The sequence below is a fragment of the Eschrichtius robustus genome, chromosome 12 (genome assembly GCF_028021215.1).
Source record: "Eschrichtius robustus isolate mEscRob2 chromosome 12, mEscRob2.pri, whole genome shotgun sequence".
In the NCBI taxonomy this organism is placed as follows: domain Eukaryota; kingdom Metazoa; phylum Chordata; class Mammalia; order Artiodactyla; family Eschrichtiidae; genus Eschrichtius; species Eschrichtius robustus.
In genome coordinates this window covers 106,514,151-106,526,194 of record NC_090835.1, presented here as the reverse complement: position 1 = coordinate 106,526,194, position 12,044 = coordinate 106,514,151, and positions in this window count along the sequence as shown.

The following is a 12,044-nucleotide window of genomic DNA, read 5'->3' as shown; positions in this document are numbered from 1 at the left end:
TGCTTTTCCATTTCTTTCACTAGAAAGAGCTTTGTCTTCCTCATTTTTTTTTTTTTTTTTTTTTTTTGTTCCCCTGGTGCCTGGCACAAAGTAGTCGTTCAATAATTGTTTGTAGGATAAACATATGCATGAATAAGTGAAAAACTGCTTGGGAACTCACCTCTGTGCAAGTCAGGGGCCATCATTAGGATCAATGGGCTTAATTGCTGCATTTTATGGACTGAGATAAAGACCTTTTTGGTGGAGACATGATGAAGTCTGGGGTGAATACGGAAGGGACCAGTACCGTTTAGATCTGGTTCTGCGCAAAGGTAGTATGTAGAACAGCTGCCTTTAAAGGCCTCCTGCTCTCTGAGTCAGTACACAAACATCTGTAGAGACACACAGATTCTTAAGCTATTCAAGGATAGATTCAGAAAGTGCTCAGAGCACAGCGCACGGCTCCACGGCTGTCCTAGCGGACACTGCACACCTTCCAGAGCCCCTTGGTGGCCTCCGTCCCTCGCCCCAGACAGTACCGCGGTCCTGACCCGTGGCACCAGGAATCCAGCGGCGCTGGATGCGTCTGCGTCCCTCACTGTGAGGTCCATTCATCCCGGTGCGATGCGCGTTCTCACACACCCGCGCTCCCGGCCCTGCGACGCGGTGCGTGGATGGAGGGGTGCCTCCCTCCCTCTGCTCGCGGCCCGGGGAGCGGGGTGGGCAGCCGGGGGCGGGGCGCGCGCTCAAGGGCATCTTTGTGCCCCCGGCACTCAGCGCGGGCCCTGGAGCACAGATGGCCTCAGTAAATGTTTGCCGAGTGAACCCGTGAATGGGCGTTTTGTCTCTGGATCTTTTCATTTTTTCCCTTGGCTTGCTCCCCGCTCTCCTTGAAATACAGCTGCTTTCATGGGCCGCGTCTTCCTTTATTGGGTCGCTGGGCTCGTCTTCAGGGCTAGGAAGAAAACACCAGAAACGGACCCGCCCAGCAGCCATGTTCCGGGCAAAGGAGGTCTCCTTTGTGCCACGAGCAGACCCGTCTACGCACTAGGAGGGGGCTCGGGGCCGAGGGGCTGGCCCACGGGCCGTGACTCACGCAGCGTCCGGGCACCAAGGCGGGAAGGGGCCTTGACATTCTTGAGACACCCCCCAACGTGCCGAGCAGCCAGCCCCATCTGCCCCTCCCACGGCAGGGCCTCTGCGGATGGATTCCTGCATCACATGATCCTTTCAGCAGGAGACACGCGCACACACGCAGGCTTTTGTTCCCTGTCCTCCGTGTCTGCTGATGGCGGGCTCAGCTCTGAAGTGTGGGCGAGGATTCTGCGAAAGCCTCAGGGGCTGCGCCCAGAGGCGGGCCCGGCGCTGGGCATAGGGATTAAGCTCCATCTTCCGCCGGCAGCTGTGTCCCTGCTTCCTTGTGAGCCTCACAGTGCCACCGACCCCACCTGCGCCCCGGAGCCTTCAGGTCACCCCCACCCCCCAACACAGTCACACGCACGACGACCACATTTCCCCGCCCCAGGGGGTACATGCCATCCGTGAAAAGGGTCCCCCTCCAGGTGTGTGACTTTGCTTATCTGAAAAGTGCTGAGTCACAAAGTAAAATCACATTGAGACCAACACTTACTTCACTGAAATATGAAACACCGGGATTGTGGGGAATTCTGAGGTCCGGGAGGAGAGACAGCAGGTCCCACTGACGTTGGTGACACGGCCCCAGCGTCGCTGTCCACCTTCAGGGCCACAGCAGATGTCCAGCTGTGGGAGCTGCCGTGGGAGGGCGGCGTGGAGCAGCCCCCCCCCCCCCCCCCGCCACCCCCGACACCCCGCAGCCTGTGCATCCCCTCCACCCTGGCTCCCGGCGGCGTTCAGCCCCGCCCTCTGATGGGGGAGGGGGCCCCGGTGGTGCCCACAGAGGCCATGCTCCGCCCTCAGTGACCAAGTGCCTTCTGGGCCCCTTGTCTATCCTGGGCTTCATTTCCTTGCTTGAAAACTCGAGTCACAACACCCACCTCACAGGATCGTCGTGAGGGTCTCCCACTCGTGACCCCCTCCCGCCGGCTGGGCTTCTCTGCCTGCAGGACACACGCTCCCCGGCCTGGCTCACAAGCTTCTCCCTGTCCGCCTGATTGTCCCCCATCAGGCCCGGCGCCCTGCCCGGACTAACCTGGCCCCCAGCTCCCCGCACAGTGCGGCCCTGCACCCACCCCGCATTGTTAATTATCGTCTGGTGTCTGCCTGGGGGTCAAGATGGAATGCTCTTCCCGCAGCTCCATGCGCCCTAAAAGCTGCTGGGAGAAGCAGGGGTCAGCGGCGTGAGGACACACGGCCACGCCCCTTGTTGGAACCCCCTTTCCTGCTTTGCTCCCCTAAATCCTAGGCTCATGTCGTCCTTCCCGGGGACTGTGGGCACCCACGCGGCTGCTCCCCTGGCCAGCCGGACTGGGGGGAACCTTTTTATTCGTCACTCATGGGTCAGCCAGAGGCAGGGACCAGACCTGCTCCGTCCTAGGGTGGAATTGGGGCTCCTGCTGAGTCCGGCGTGGAGTGAGGGCGTGGGAGGCCGGTCTGCGGCCGGCGCTGAGCAGGTTAACCTCGGGGAGCGGGGGGGGGGGGGGGTGGGGGGGCAGGCGGGGCTGTACTGAAGCGTAGTTGATAAAGAAACTGTATTGACATCTTTCAAAGAGTTATGGGGAAATCTCAGGGCGGATGATTCTGTGATCACAGTGACAACTTGTGTCTGCCCACTTTAAAGTTTGTTTCCCTCTGGAGCAAACTGATAGGATTATCTAATTTTCCTTTGGTGCCAGAGCCTGATGACATCAGGACTTGGGCAGGGGTTTCTTTTGCGAGCTAAGGAAAGCTCTGGGACAGCTGCTGCCAGAACAAATATTTTGTCTGCACTTGTGGAGACTGGGCGGGGGAGGCCAGGGAAGAGGTGGACGCACTGGGCATATAGCTTTTGGGGGATTCGAGGACTGACAGGGGAAATTAAAAAAGAAATAGGAACGGTTCTGATAGCCCCCAGGAAGGGGAACATTCTGGAAGACTTCCCTGGAAACAGACTGCTCATATTAGGCAGTTTTGGTTGTAGAATCTAATCCTCCTATCTCAAAAATGAGGTAAGAGGAAAGCCACTTTAAAGGACTCACTCTGTTACATTGAGAGTAGATGGTAAGGGGATGAGGGTGGGGCAGGGGGACCATTTAGAAGGTTAGCGCCTGAGTCCAGACGGCAGGCGACGGCGGAGGTGACGCACAGAGCTAGTAGGATTTGCTGATGAGGGAGACGCAGGTGTGAGAGGGAGACACAGGTGTGAGGGGGAGACGCAGGTGTGAGGGGGAGACGCAGGTGTGAGGGGGAGACGCAGGTGTAAGAGGGAGATGCAGGTGTGAGAGGAAGATGCCTGAACACCTACGAATCAGGGGCCGCGTTCCGAGGGGGGAGACAGCGGGGGTGGGGGGCAGGCTTCCTGGGGGACCCTTGTAAAGTTAGAGGTCTCTAGGCACATTCAGATGGAGATGCTGGGTGGGCAGCCGACCTTACAGGGTTGGGGCTCAGGAAGGAGGCTGGCTCCAGAGACACAAATTTGGGAGAAGTCAGTGTGTAGGAGGTTCGTAAGCTATGGGCTGGGGGGCGAGAGGGAGAGCAGCTAGGGCAGAGGGTGGACCCCAGAACAGAGGAGGCTGGGACTGTGACCCAGCACGAGGGGGAGACAGCCCGGAACGGCCTGGAAGCCACGGCAGCCCAGGCTGGGAGGAGACCGTGTTGGGCTCCGGCTCTGACACGCCGGGCTCTTTGGCGGCCTCAGTGGCAGCAGCTCGGTGACGGGAAGGGCAGCCCAGGGGAGTGAGTTCAGGAAAGAAAGGGTGAGGAATTGCAGGGGTGGGGGTGATCAGAGTCAATGGGGAGACAAAAATAGGTGTGAAGGATGTGTCTACACCGTGACGGGAATAGTCTGGAAGGGTGGGGGGGGGGGAAATCGAGGATGCAGGAGAGAGATACAAACCTCGGGGTGGTGCCCTGGAGGTTAGGCAGGGCCAGTGTGTGAGGAGGGCTAATCTTTATCCACAGGCACAGGACGGAGGTGGACTTAAGTTCAGTTGGAGAAGGTTCGTCGGCTTTGGTGGGGGAACAGATCTGGAGCAGGATGCGGGTTATCATGTACTCTTCGGGTTAGACAATGACTCAGATAGTTCAAGCACTTGGGGTGGTAGACGCAGCTTTGGGCCTCGCCTCCTGACCTCAGGCCTCTGGAAAATCTGGACAACGCTGGTTGGCAGATGCAGAGGCTCTCAGTAAGTCATGATCTGTTTTGTCACTGTGGCAGGGACATTGGTGCTCATCAAACACTCCATCTGCCCCGCTCAGCTTGTAACCCCTCTACCCCCCGGCAGGTAGATAGTGACAGGTGACTATTTCTGGCTAATGGGCTATGAGAGGGTGTGATGTGTCACTTCTAAGTTGGAGCATCGAAAGGCTGGACCCAACCCTGCAGCTGTGACCCAAGGAGCAGTCTGGGTCCTTGAAGGACCACGTGGAGCAGAGACCCCACCCTACCTCTTACCCCCTTGCCTGCATCCCAAGCTAGAAATACATCCTGAGCTGAAGATAGAGTTTGTTACATCACGGCACTGCCATTTCAGGGCTAAAATGTTACCACAGCATAACCTGATCTATTACTAACCCAGATACCACATTACCAACCATGGCATAGAACAGAGTTTGGGTTTGATTTTGGATTAAAGGTGCAAGGATCTCGTGAGAGAATCCTGTGATGCTGTAAACATCCTCGATGTTCCTGCGACTCACTGGGCACGTGCCCGGGGGCAGCTGCATCTCCAGGTGGGCACATCACGAACCCAGGACTCACCTTTCCTCACTTGGTGGGGAGCTGACAGGTGTCCTCCCCGTGGGCAGTTCTCTTAGCCATCATCTAAACCCTGTGGTTCTTGGTTCTTGGTGAATGAAATTCACACCAAAGCTCACAACCCAAACCGGTGGCAGAAAGAAGACAGGGATGAGTCGAAACACCGGGGCACCGTCCTCTCTTCAAGCAGACAGCTGGTAGGCTGGCCTCTTTCACAACCTCCTGCTGGGCCTTTGCATCTGTGGGCCGTGGGCTACCTGGGAAACAGGACCTGCAGCTGTTTCATCTGAGTGTTCTAAAATTGCAGAGTTTAGAGAAAAGACTGGCCCTGACGGAGATCTGAGTGTTCTAAAATTGCACAGTTTAGAGAGAAGACTGGCCCTGACAGAGTTCCCCGAGTTGAGGGTAGGAACTCAGGCCCTCCCCATCGCTTTGCAAAGCCAAGGCCACTCTGCATGGAGCCCGCCTCCTTCCCACCTGCCACCCTGTGGTCCCCTGCGGAATTACACCCTCCTGCTGGGGTTGGAATGGAAGGATCTGGTTACGGTTCTGCATTCTTATCTGATCTTTACAGGGTATTAGCCCTAGAAGGCGCCCTAGAGATAATCCAAGCCAATCTTCTCCATTTACAGCTCAGGTAACGGAGACCTAGCAGAGGGGCCCAGGGCTAATGAGCGGCGGGCCAGGCCTGGGGCCTGGGGGCCTTGAGAAGTTCTCTGTTTATTCTTCCCGCATTTCCTCACTCAGTCAACCACTCAATCAATATTTGCTTTGCCTGTGACATGCAGGGCCCCTGCTGGCTACCGCCCGGAAGATGAGAGACCCCGTAGCTGCCCTTAAGGAGCTTCCTGAGAAGGAAGATGGGCATGAAAAAGGCCACTGCATGAAACGATTGCTCTGGGGGAGGTAAAAAGGCAGGCCAGGAGAAGCTGCAGCCCGTCTGCCCGAGGCGGGGAAGGCTTCCTTAAGGGGCAGAGTCGGGGCAAACCTCCCGGGTTTCCCCTGCAGGGAAGCTGGGGCGGGCAGGGGCACGGCGTGCAGGGGAGCACAGGGCAAACGGAGGTGGTGGGTTCTGGCCGCCTCGTGGAGCTTGTTGTCAGCAGGGCATCAAGTCAGGAGGTGAGGGGCCTTGATGTCTGCAAAGGTGTTAGGCCTGAACACCGTTGAAGAACAATTAGGGGAAGTAACGTGGGCAGGTTTATTCACTCAGTCCATCTCTCCATTCATTCGTTCGTTCATTTGGTGAGAAAGACAAATTGGGAGCCGGTGAAGCAGGCGGCGGGGAAGCCAGTCGGAATGCCACAGCGGCAGCCCAGGCGACAGACGGGCAGGGTCTGTGCCAGGACGGAGGGCGGGGCCTGCAGGGGGAGGGCCGGAGGGGGCGTGGGCGACGTCTGCACTGTTTGCAGAAATAGAGAGGAAATCTGAGTTTGTGTGGGGAAAGGGTGGGACAGGTGTGCATTCACCAACGTAGGGACGACAGGAGGGAGAGGGCTGGGGGCGGGGGCGGTGGAGGGCGGAGAGGGTGGGTCCAGGTGCTTGGGCAAGGTTAGGAGGTGCTGGCCGGGAGGCATGTGTGCGGCTCGAAGAAGAGCAAGGCTGCCTGCAGAGTCACACTCTGGAGAGTGGGTGATGGGCAAGGTCAGGTCCCTGGATGTAATTGCCCAGGGCAAGTGCCAGGTGAGATGAGAGCAGGCCCCAGCAGGAGCTCTCCCGGGCTGGGTTCTGCAGAAAGCAGATTCAGAGAGCTGAGTCTGAATGTTGATGAGAGAGGACGCTGGGAAGCCACACCCATGGAAGGAGGCAGAGGATGGGACTGGGCAAAGGGAGCAGGAAGGTGCAGACCCCAAAGCCTCAGCTGACCCTGGGAACTGGGACCCTTTGCTGCAGAGCTGGCACCTGGACAAACGTCTCCTTGAGCAACAGAATAGGAAGTATAAGGGACTAAAGGTAACTGCACGCATACGCAGCTGGGGCAAATTATGAACAACAAGATACAAAGAGACCACAAACCAGCTGCCATTTCTGCGGTGCCGGGAGCAAGGGCAGGGTCCTGCGCGTGCCCCCTGCACACGGCGTCACCAAGCGGGTGGGCACACCACCTAAGACACTCCGGCCAGACCCACTCATCCACCTCCACCCTTTAGCCCGTTTAAGGGACCGGCTCGCCCCCTCGCCCACTTAGGGAGTGAGCAAGGGCACCTATTGTTTTCCTTAACTTGCGCTGTAGCAAGAGTCCAATAAAGCCTTGCCTGAATTTCCCATCTGGCCTCTTATCAATTTCTATTGATTAAGAGATTAAAGAGTCCAAGGACCCAGCTTGGCAACAACCCCATGGGGGGCTCCGGAGCTAAAATGGCTGTAGAGCCCCCGGGAAAGACCTTTGGGCAAGGAGGCTCTCGGCAGCCGAGGTAATCAAGAGGGGTGACACTTGAAGGTCCCAGACCCCAGGGCCCAGTGACAGTTCTTTCCTGGAAGGGGGATCTGCCCTTAGGCCAGAGGTGCTTTTTGGTCCGCTTACTGTCACAACTGGGCAGGGGATACCAAATGACTCGCAGGCAGGTCACCCAGGAGCAGGACATTTTCCTCCCTACCCCTGGGGGTGACAACAGCCCTAACCGCCTCTTGACATCGGGGTGCACCTCCCTGCTGGGGTGCCGCCTCTGCTTCGAGACTTGCGGGGCTCTGGACACAAGGAGCCCAAAGTGCTAGCGACAGCCATGCACAGCAACGGCTTCGCGGACTCCTGCCATGTCCCCTGGGGGCTCTGATCCTGCGGTGAGTGAAGGTTTGGGGAGCACCGTCCCCTAGATGGGTTTTTGGGAGGATGGTGAGTGCGGTTGCTCCTGCTGCCACCCCTGGCGTCCTTGGCTCATGAGGTCTTCCTCTTGGGGACATGGCACCACGGGAGGCACTTCGGTTCCAGCTGTGTGGGGCGTCCTGGGGGATGGCTCCCATCCTCACCATCTCTGAGCACCTCTTTCTTCGGTGGGCGGCAGCTTGTGGGTGGCAGAGGGTGATGTGACCAGCGGCTCCCGTGGGTCTGGGCCCACTCTCCCACCTCTTTCACTGTCTCGGTGACGTTACGTGGAATGCCACGCGGAGGACACACTCTGTAAGCAGCTGGATGGTGGCGCTCTCTGAGGCCCTGCGGACAGGAGGGCAAACCTGTACCTGGAATGTGGCCCGCATCAGAACAAATCGCTGGCGCCTCTGGGTGGAAGGAGCCCGTCACCACCACCCTGCTCCCACCCTTGGGGAGCAGCGCCAGAGAAGGGCTGGGGCCTGGGTCTCCCGGCCAGTAGGACATCCGGTGGCAGCAGTTGCTGGATCGACTTTGGGAAGTGGGATTCCGTGCTGCTGGCTCTTGCAGAACCTCCATCTCTGCTACCGTGGCTATTTTGTTCTTGGCCCTTTGTGCCAGCCCTGGGTGGTGGCAGACAGGGCCGACCAACATCAAGTGATGGAGTCATTTTGTCAGTTGATAAATTTGTCGCCTGTGGTGCACGTTCTCTGCTGGGTGATAGCACGTGACGCAGTGATCGCCACACTTCCTGGACAGTCCATCCACACGCCTCTTCCCCAGACTTCCCCGTCCTCCATCTTCCAGTCTTCCTCCAGGTCCTTGACCAGCCCAGCCAGGTCACTGGCCATTGCCCATGAGTCTGTGTATACTCTAACCTTGGGCTACTGCTCTGTCGACACACAGTAGATGACCAGGTGCACTGCCAGAGAGAATCTGTAATGCAACTGCCATCCATTTGTAGCCTGCATTGACCCATCCAAAAACCAAGCTCAGGCTTTTACCCCATTCTTCAGCTATTTTTATGGGATCCTGTATACAGCCGATAAGTGTGAGCTGAGGACGACAGGGCATTGGTGAAACAGAGGTGACAGTGATGTAATGCATCAGTGTGATATTATGTGGAATGTCTATAGACAGTGTAGAGCTCTTCAGACTACATTTTGTCAGGGGGTGGAGAGCTAACACAGCCTTGGGCTATGAGTACTGTTCATATAAACGAATATTGTCATCCATCCATGTCAATGCAAACCGTTTCTGCTCCTCTTCTCTGATCGGAAGAGAAAATGCATTTCCCAAATCCTGGTCCACCTACCATGTACCTGAAGACTTATTATTCTGCTCTGGCAAAGATACCACAGCTGCTGAGGCAGCTGCAATTGGGACTGCTTCTTGGTTGAGTTTATGGTGGTCTTTCGCCGTCTTCCAGCCTCAGCTGGTGAAGTAGAGAGGGAGGAGGACCACCGCCACTGCATCCTTTGGATCCACAATGCTCCATCCTCCTCTGGATGCAGTACTGCTTGGCTGAGGTGGGCCAGTATCACAGGCTCCCCCGTGGCGTTCTCCACTATGGTAGCTCCTACCCCAGGCCAAGGACCCAGTATGGGGGCGTGCCAACTTCCAAGTGCGTCCACCCCAAATACATGTTCAGGGACTAGGCGAATGGCCCCAGATGGGTCTGCAGACCCGGTGGACCCTTGGCCAGCACTCTGTTTATCTTCTGGTTCCTGTAGGCCCCCGCACTAGCAGGAGGGCAGTGATGGCACTTCTGGTCCTCAGATCTCAGCGCCAGCTCTGACCCTTGAAATGCCTGGGCCTCCCTCTTTCCCGAATGTACCGTTACCTGAGTAAATGGCCACTGGTCCCTTTGGGGAAGGGCTGGGGGTCACAGTGTGTTGCAGGGGACCTGGTCACCTCTTCAGTTATTTGGTTCCCAGAGACGGAGCAAGGGACCACGAGATCAGGGTGACTGCTGATCATCCGTCCTCAATGTTTTGTGATGGTGTAGGGTGACTACTAGCCTTGTATCACCCTCACCTTAAACCCTTAGCTGACTCCGTGGGCACCGTGGAGCGAAGAGGGCCCATCACAGCTGTCCTGCATTGGGCTGAAACGGCCTGGCCTTTACACAGCTGCCTCTGCCAGTCACTGGGTGTGGGCTGCCCTGGGGAGGGCGTGCAGACACTGCAGGAGGCCCCAGTGGGAGGCTCTCTGCTAATGGCGTTGCCAGCAGCTGGGACAACCCGTCCTTTCTGGAAGGGGTCTGGGTGGCACATCTCAGAGTCTTTGGAGAAGCCAGTGTGGTTGATGGAGTGGGTTCCTGAGGGCATGGAGGAGGACAGGGTCAGAGCACAGGGGAAGAGATCAACCTGGGACGAGGGGAGGGGCATCTCCTGCTTAATGAGGGGGAGAAGGAGGTAGGAATGGGGTCACATGAAGGTAAGGGTTTGAGAGGAGGGACAAGGAGTTGGGGAAATCGAGCCCGATGACCTCTGTTTTCTTTGTAAACTCAGAAGCTGGGTCATCTGCTGAATATGGGCTTGGGTAGCATTAGGACTTGAGGAGAAAAGTCCTCAAGGTAAATGAGAGGATGCAATCTGGGGACCACAGGAGAGTGTGTTGAGGGGCAGCTGATGATGGGGGTCCTGGAGGCTGTGAGCCCTGCCCGCTGGGTCATGTGGCTTCCGCAGCGGTTACCTGAGTCTGCCGGCGGGGCAGAGCACGCTCCCGCTTGTGGGGGGGAGAACAGGGGCAACAGGGTGTTAGCTTGTTGCCTTAGTTTCCCCAGACAGCTCTTCAAGACTCTTTAGAGAGGAACTCTCTGTTTTAAAAATGGTGTTTGTCTTCTAAGGGGACAAAGCATTAGAGGGTATTAGAGTTGATGTGTGGGTGACATCACCTGCTCCGTCAGTCCAGTTCATCGATTTATTCTTTTATGGATCATGCTTTTGGTGTTTTATTGTGAAATCTTTGTCTGATTAAAGGTCACAAAGGTTTTCTCCTACGTTTTCTTCTGGAAGTTTTACAGTTTTAGGTTTCATGTTTAGGTCTCTGAACCATTTTGAGTTCACCCTTGCGTATGGTGTGAAGTGTAAATTGAGGTTCATTAATGATTAAGGAAATGCAAATTAAAATCACGTTGAAATACTCCTTAGAATGGCTAAAATGAAAAAGACTGACCACACCAAGCAGCTGATACAGTCCTGGCTGTTTGATGAGGACGTGGAGGACCCAGAACTCATACTCTGCTGATGGGAACATACAAGGGTACAGTCACTGTGGAAACAGCTTGTCAGGTTCTTAAAAAGTTACACATGGTACAACCATTCTACTCCTAGGTCTTTAACTACAAGAAATGAAAGCATATGTTCATAGAGACTTGTACACATGTGTTCATGGCAGTTTGACTGCAATATCCCCAAACTGAAAACAGCCCAAATAGGCATCACCACCTGAGGGATAAACAAGCAGTGGTGCGTCCACCCAGCAGAACACAAAGGAAGGAACGACTGACACATGCAACAACCTGGATGAATATCAAAATAACTGTGATGAGTGAAAAGGCAGACCAAAAATTATACCTAGTGTACAGTCTATTTACATAAAACTCTAGAAAATGCAAACTAGTGACCAAGTACAGCACAGTGTTTGGGGGAGGCAGGAGGGGTTACAAAGGGCTTGAGGAAGCCTCTGGGGGTGATGGACATGTACATTCTCTTCATTGTGGGGATGGTTTCATGAGTTACACACGTGTCACAACTTCAATTCGTATACTTTAAATAGTGCAGTTATTGTAGGTTAATTATACCTTAACAAAGCTGTTAGAAACTATTGACCAGAAAATCAAGTACACAATTGAATCATTGATAATTAGTGAAGGGAACAAACTTTTAACAATACTCTTAAATGTCGATTTAGTCAACTTAGATCTATTAGAGATTTAAAAAGCACAACTCTGATAGTTCTGACATAAAACCCAACAGTCAGTTGTAACAGAATCTGACAAAAATGGGCGCTGTGTGCGTTTACCACAAACACTCTCTCTCAACACACTGAAGCCTTCCTATGTCAACTCCGAGTGTCCCAGAGTGACTACAAGTCAAGGTCCCCAGCAGGGATGACAGTGGCCCCCTTTCACCTGCTTCCCACGCCTCTGAGAGGCACCCGTTCTTACTTCCACTTTGCAGATGGGGAGACTGAGTCTCAGGGGTTGAACGGTTAGCCAAGGCCCACGCTTGTACAGGACATCAGCTCGGGGGGTCTGGGTCCGAAGGCGTGCCAACCCATCCCCCGTAACTCAGTCCATGCAATTTTCCTTTCTAGAGCTTTTCCCATATCGCTGCCATCCTCACGGCTAGCTGCATTCAAGGCTTCCTGCTGTTACGGGGC